The sequence below is a fragment of the Calonectris borealis genome, chromosome 10, assembly GCF_964195595.1.
Source record: "Calonectris borealis chromosome 10, bCalBor7.hap1.2, whole genome shotgun sequence".
NCBI lineage: Eukaryota > Metazoa > Chordata > Aves > Procellariiformes > Procellariidae > Calonectris > Calonectris borealis.
In genome coordinates, this window is record NC_134321.1 from 13,030,779 (window position 1) to 13,038,294 (window position 7,516).

Below are 7,516 nucleotides of genomic sequence, written 5' to 3' on the forward strand. Positions count from 1 at the left end.
AGCAGGGCTAGAAAGCCTGACAGGAGATTCCCAAATTAACATAGGGAACTGCTACTCAGGAGCTGGAATGAGAGCAAAGTGAGGCAGAGCTGGGGCGAGCAGAGAGACGACACTCTGCAGAGCTCCTCCGAGATTTCTGCTCCTAAATATACATTAGCAGCACCATCTCGTCCTAGTGCCCTGGCATCAGCAGGGCTTTTGTCCAAAACTGCTTAAAACCATCGCAGTGGTTATTAAAAAAACCAGCAGGATAGGTTAGCTTGTCTTCTTTCTTCAGGATTAAATGATCTGGGTACCTGAGACTTGGATTGAATTAAAGTGGGGTCCAACCCCCCAGCGGTGGGAGCAGCAGGGAGCCCTGCACCGGAGCACAGGCGCCTGCACAGCCCCAGCTCCCTGCCCGTGGGAGCAGCAAGGGAGGAGCAGCGCCGGGGCCAAAGGGCATTTCCCTCCCATCAGCTGCTTCCAACCCCCACAGAGAGGTCACGGTACGGCTAACGGCAGGGCAGCTCCTCCATCGGGACACACTTTAAACCACGCAGCACCCAAACCCCATGGGGAGGACCCAGCCCAGGACCACCACGTGAGTGCTGCCAGGAAGCGAGACCCACACCGCGCACACCGCCACCACGGTCCCAAAGCATGGAAAACCCCAGGCAGACACCCTGGAGCCGAGCCCAGCCCTGCAATAAAATAACGCACCCCAGCCTGGAAGCACGTGTGCCAACCGGGAGAGCAGGAACACACCCCGGGCGGCAAGTGATGCAGCGCAGAGCATCCCGGAGAGCATCCCCGCGCAGGGCTGGCTCACCCCGCAGCGGAGCCATGCCGCCGGTGAGACAGCACCACAGGCTTGTGTTTGTTTCCCATGCACACACACACACATATATATACAAACACACACACAAAAACATATAGCAGGAAACGTGCCGTCAGAAACAAAGGCGGTGAAGCAATTGTGCAAGCACCAAATCCGCCCCAGCCCCTTTCATCCCACGCCAGAAAGGACATTTGCTCAGGGTTTCACCTCGAAAGTGGCCACACTGAGATGGTCGCAGCTGCTGCGTGACCTGGATGGTGCTGCCTGCCTTGCCACGGCCAACGCTCACGCACCCCGACTTCAAAAGAGCCTTTCATCAAAAAGCCATCAGCTTGCCCCGCAAATGCCTGTGTCCCACTTGCTTGCTGCTAAAGAGGTGGCAAGGGGCCGCAGCATTCATCCCCCGTCCTGCAGCACGGCCAGAAACCTGGGTTTGAGATGCAAGGTCACGTTTTGGGAAAATAATCACCACTTTTGATAGCACAAAGCAGAAGTACTGGGATGGAAAAACTAACCTTAAAAGGCAAAGACTGGACAGAGCATTAAGGACCAGCTCTCCACTCGTCCGGGCAGCGAGTCCAGAGCCCTGACGGATGCCGAGTCAGCACAGACGGCTAGGCTACAAAGCAGCCCTCGCGAACACAGCCGAAGCTGGGGTTTAAAACATGTCGACGAGCACAGAAGTGCACATCTGGCACCCACAGACCCGCTTGCCGTCCCCGCTCCTCCATCACCAAGACCCCCGCGGGCTCACATCGCCACTGGCACTCCCCGCCACCACGCGCGCCCCAGGAGGAGCCCACAGGGGTCCCAGGTGGGTCTGCATCCCCAGGGCTAGGGAAAGCACCGTTTGTCTTGGACAGAAGCTGCTCTCGAGCAGTGGGACGAGGCTGCAAACTGCCCCAAGAGCTTTACGGCCTTGCACTTTGCAAGGGAGGCTGGAAGAGTGAAGCAATGGGATTGAAAACCCCATATAATCGACCCCCGAAAGGGGAAATGGTATTTAATGGATCTTTACCTGCAATCTCTCCAAGTCACTTGCTGCTCTCAGCAATAGGAAACAGTCCGAGAAGGAACCGGCTCCATTTTCAAACACAGGAGCTGCTAGGCTGCCAGTAATTAGCAAAGGGGAGAGAGGGGAGATTATCGGGGGAGAGAAAAGGCCACAGGAGAGTCAGCCTCACCATACAGCTGGTGTATTTTTAGGTTCATCTGCCAGGGAAAAGCCTTGCGACGATGAGGAAAGGCTGATGGTGGTACCGAGTTAGAGCTGCACTACATATGCAATCGTCTGCAACAGGGCTAAACTTTAACTCCTTCCTTCACTGCACACAGTCATTAAAAACTATTTGGCTGGGGTCTCTCCCTAGCAAGCGAGTTAAATCATTACAAATCTTATCCCTGGCTCAAACCACACCCTGATGAAATCAATGGCAAGCTCTGAAGCTGCCCCTCTCCAATCTCCATTGCTATCAGCTGCATCAGGAATATCTTTAGCATCTTCAGTTTCCTCCCAGGCTCCTATCATACCCCTGGGCAGGGGCCAAGGACCCCGTCCTGCCCTGTCACCGCAGTGCGCGTGGGCACGGCAGCTTCTACTCCTGCCCTGCAAGGATCTTCTGGGCAAGGAATTCAACCTCTTCTGTCCTGAGAAACATGCCAAGGAGAAGCAGCCATCTACTGCCCAAGGGCTTCAAGAAGAAGCTTGACCCTCAGCAAAAAGGGGCATAAAAGAACAAGTAGCAAGGAAATTAAATAGCATTTCTCAAGCGCGCAATTCCCCTTCCCCAGTCCTCCGTGAGAAGTCACGTCATGCCAAGGAGAACAGCTCTGGAGCCACCACGTGCTCTCACCATCAAGAGACTGCACGCTGCCCTGCAGAGAGCCGTTCCCAAACAGGCCCACGAGCGTTTCCGAGATGCAAACGCAGGCTTACCCCAACCATAACATCCCAAGGCAGAGAGGCAGGCAAGGACAGTCTCAGCGGCTCCTGCCAGGACTGCTTGTCCCTGCTATGGAAACCAGGCATGGACTGGGACCTTACACATGTCCATTCAGCTATGCTAGAAGTGCAAGCTGATGGCTGTCCTTTGCATTATTCTCAAAACTCATCTGGGTATCGAAGTCCCTGTATAAGGGACGGTATAAGGACTGCCAAGAGGCTTTCTATACGCAGTCCACGAGCTGGATGTGTACGTCCCAGGAGGAGAGTGCACCCTGTCCTTCCCTTGAGCTCCTGCAGCCAAGGGTGCAATATAAAGACCTGGACCGACCGATGCCTCGGATGGAGACCAACGCACAGCCCACGGCACAGGACACAGCCTGCTGCCTCCCATCCCGCTTCAGGAAACGTGTCCATCAACACACATGGAGCAAAACACCTCACCCCAACTCCTCTGCGCCTCTCGTCATGCTGCAGACTGTGACCCAAGGCACCAGGACCCCAGCTAGGGGGGCTGTGGCCTTCTACTATCAACACCCAGGCCAGCTCAAGGCTTCACACTTCAGACTGACAAGAATTTTGCCACCTCGATCAGGACCACTTAATAACATTTCGTCCCCAGCTTCAGAGCAAAGAAGTTCAGACCAAATCCCCTGAAGGCCACCTTCCACCTTGGCTTTGGCCCACGTGCTCCACACCCTGGTTCACACCCCATCAGTCCATTGCCCCATGCAAATGTCCCGAAAACCAGCCCTGCTGGCAGAGGTCACCTCCGTCCAGCTGGACCTGCAGAGAGCCAGAAGGTCACCCACAAGCCAGGTCTCCCAACAGCCAGCAGAGAAGTCCAGTAAGAGGTCCTCTGGCCACGGCCATCCTTCCCTTGTCTGATCTCGCTCCCTGTGGCATAACACATCGCTCCTCGCTCCCGAACGTGCTGCTCCACGTCCTTCACCGAGTCAGGGCAGCCACGGACACAATCCAATGACCCAACCCTCCCCAGATCAATGCACCTCTTCCAGCCCGGCTCTTCGGGGAGGGCTTTCCCCTCTCCGACGCGCACACACACCTCCGCACCTCCTAACCACCTCCACAAGGCCAGCGGAAGAGCTGCGCTTCCCCCAAATCTCAAAGCAAATCCAGGGAGCTCCCACATTGCAAAGACACACTGGCACAGGAGGATTCCCGGGTGCTGGACCCCCTCTGCTCCCAGCAAAGGGAGGTCGCTCCGGAGCTGGCTTAATCCTGGCTGAGCTGAAATTCCCGTGCTTCCGCCCGGCCCCATGCTGACACCAGCACTCGTGCTGCCACATGGTGAGCTGAGCACGACCACCACCAGAGTTAGGTCCAATTAAAACAGACCACAAAACTTCTCCAAATGAGGTTTCACCAGCTGAAGCCCAAGCCATGCTTGCCTTTCCTTCCCCCCAGGTGTTCCATCCTCCCCTCTTTCCCGTCCCAGCCGTGCTGCCCCGAGCACCGCTGCTGGAATCGGCTCAGGTCCCAGCTCTCCTTCCCCTGCAGAGGTCCCAGCTCAGCACGGTCCCATGTTTTATTTGCCCAAGGTGGAGCAGACCCAGAACCAGCGAGTCAGCCCGAGAGCTAGCAGAGCCTCGCTTGGCAGCGGGACGGGCAGAGAGGGGAAGGGGAAGAGCCCGAAAGCCTCCCCACAGCACCATCACCACAGGGGAAACTGCTCCGAGAGACTAGCGGGGGCTTCACTGCAGCAGGACGGGCACAGGGCATCCGATAAAAACAGGGAGGCACCGCCTGCACCGTGGCAGGGGCTGTGCCTGCACTCTGCCCTCCTGCTGGCAGTGCCGCCCTGACCAGCGGCGTCGGCACGGCCCCCCGCTCCGGCACGCCTCCACCCTGGCTGCCCATGGCCAGGGGGTCTTACCCAGCCGAGCCGGGCAGAGCAAATGGCAAAGCATGGGTGCAGCACTGCCCGAGAGGGGCTGGCTGGGACAGAGAGCAGAGCGGTGCTGCTTTTCTCCCTGCAGATCCTGGTTGCAACTCCAACCCACGCCGGACACGGCATGCTGCTGTGGCCTGACGCTGTGCACGAGGGGCCAAGACCCTGACGGGCGTTACCGTAATGGATCCACAAAACCGAGAGGACGCGGCTGCCTGCCTGTGCTGGGAGGGCTGTCCAAGCGCCCCTGCCAAAAATCCACTTCTGCTAATGAAGGTGGCTGGATGGCAGCTCCAGCGGGTGCCGTCACCCCTCTGAGGGCCAGGGAGCCGTGCAAGGCACACCCGGTGAGCCAAAAGACATCCTGCTCGGAGTCCCGGTGCAAGCTGACGCGTGCCCCTGGCACCCGTGCATCCCTCCCTCCCGCCTCTCACCCACGCAGGCACGAGGCCGTGCAGAGCAGGACCGCTCCCGCGTGTGCCAGCAGGCCCGCGGGCACTGCCACCGTGCCGATAATAAGGAAAAATAGCGGGTGTCTGTGGAAGCCCGGGCTGCCGGCGGCGTCACGGGCTCAGCGGCGGCTCTCCTTCGGAAGCGACGCTGCCTTCCTGCCTTCCTCCTCCCCCATTTCTTCCCGATGACATCAGCCTGAAAAACAGGTTCTTGACTTCAGAAGGGCTCATCAGGCCAATTCTGGTCCCGCCGGAGAGGGGAGAGCCCCCCGTGACTCCGGGAAGGATGCAGCCATCCAGGAGCCGGACCCCGAGATAAGCAGCGGCAGGCAGGCGGCAGGCAGGGACCCTGCCGGCACGCCAGCACTTCTAGGAATAAAAAACACCGAGGAGGAGATGGGGGTGGAGGGAGCGCGACACTGCGGCACTGGGGAACAGATTTTAAATGTTTTACAGAGGCCTCAGCAGCTGTAAGCTTGAGCTTGGGCTCACGCCCCGGCTCTGCCACTGCTCAGGTACGGGGCAGCCCGACCCACCCAGCACAAAAGCCAAAACCCAGGGCCGGCCCCTGGCCCCCTCCAGCTCCCGGAGACCGACAGCAAGTCCTCAGGCTGGCCAAAACGACAAGACAGGACTTAACACTGCCCAGCAAAGCCTTCCGAGGGCCACAGGGCTGGACTTGGACCAGCGGGGAACATGATTCTGCGAAACGTCCTGCCCACCAGCCAAGCTCGAAGATTATTTTTAAACTCCTCCTAAAATATTTTTGGGTTTTCCTCTTCCCCTGTTGAAACTAACAGTCTGCACAGGAAAAGCGAAGCAGCCGCCCGTACACAGAGCACGGCTGCACGCACAATGCAAACAACTTATTGCCATTATAATTACCTGCGATGTTATCGGTGGCTCTGACGGGGTCGGCATTCGCAGAAGGAAATGTTTTCACATCGTGTCATTCAAAACGTGAGACCATCCTTCCTCCCACCCTGCCCGAGGGGTCAGCCACCAGCAGCACCCACTCGCGCCAACACGACATTAATTGGGGGGGGGGCGGGGGCAACAGCCCCTGGACACGGGGCTACATCACAGGGGAAATTTCTTCCCCCAACACAAGCACCAACAGGAATTTGCCTCTCCTCTCACCAGGGATTTCCTTCTGCAAGAGCCTGAATATTTTGACACACAAGCAGTTGCTTAACTAAGCACGTAAAGCAAAGGGACTTGCAGGGCTCCTACAATGACGCTGAGATTTGCCTGGATGGGGGTAGCGCCGGTTGTGTCCCAGACACAACCAGCGCTACCCCGGAGGGGCTTGGAGCATCCCAGGTAATGGTGGGAAACCAGCCCTGCTCCTAACCCTTCACGCACCAGACCGCAGCTCTGCTCTACCAAACTCCCAAGAAAACGCAAATCGCTCAACATTTATCAGTTCAAAACACCCGTGCAATTAGCAAGATTTTTTTCTTCTCCCTCCAGTATAATTATATACATTTTAATGCAATTACCACCCCTGTATTTTGTACATTAAACAGTAGGCAACCGAAGGAAGAGAGAGGCTTTATTTTCCTTGGCTTCGCCTTTCTGAAAATAATAGTATGTTGCAAAACAGCTCCGGCAGAAGGGCTTATCTTCACCGGAGAAAGAGGGGGAACAGATGGAAAATGGGAAGAGGGAAGGAGGGATCTCCCAAAGGGAAAGCAGGGATTGCGGTGCCCCTCCACGCTGCCCTCACCCTCCACTCCCTACACGTACCCACACCTGGAAACTGTCCTCGATTCCAGGGGCAGGACTCGGAAACAGCCTCAGCCTCTGTCCTCCACCGCTGACGGAAAGGAAAACCAAATCAAGCAAATGGTCGTTGGTTACTCAACCCCAAAGCCGGGGTCATTAGCCGGATTAAAGTTCCTGAGCTCCGGCCGGCAGCACGGATAGCAAAGTGCAGCTAAACTGCCCAAATTGGATTACTACCGCTGCTGGGTCTCCGTGCCAAGTTGGCTAGTGGCTTGCAGGATGCTTGAGACAGGGAGGCGGGCGCCGAGCCCTGGGACTGATCCGCAGGCTGCTGGGGAAGAGGAGGAGAGATGGGGAGGGGATGGTCCCCACACAGCGGGTCCCCCAGAGCCCTGCAGCCCATCCCCGGCACCCTTGTCGTGCTCTCACCCCGGGCACTTTCTCCAGCAAAAGCCCTCGCAAGCTCAGCTCAAGGAGCAAAGAAGGTATCGTGCCGTGGCTCACACCGGGCCCCGGATCGACGCCAGCGATAACAAATCTCCTCCACGGTTCAGGCGGCTCACACGGGTCTTGGCCCCCGGGCACAGACCAGCACGCAGCAGCCCACAGGGCAGGGGTGGACTCAGCCCCTGTCACGCCAAGGCACCCTGCACCCTAGGGAC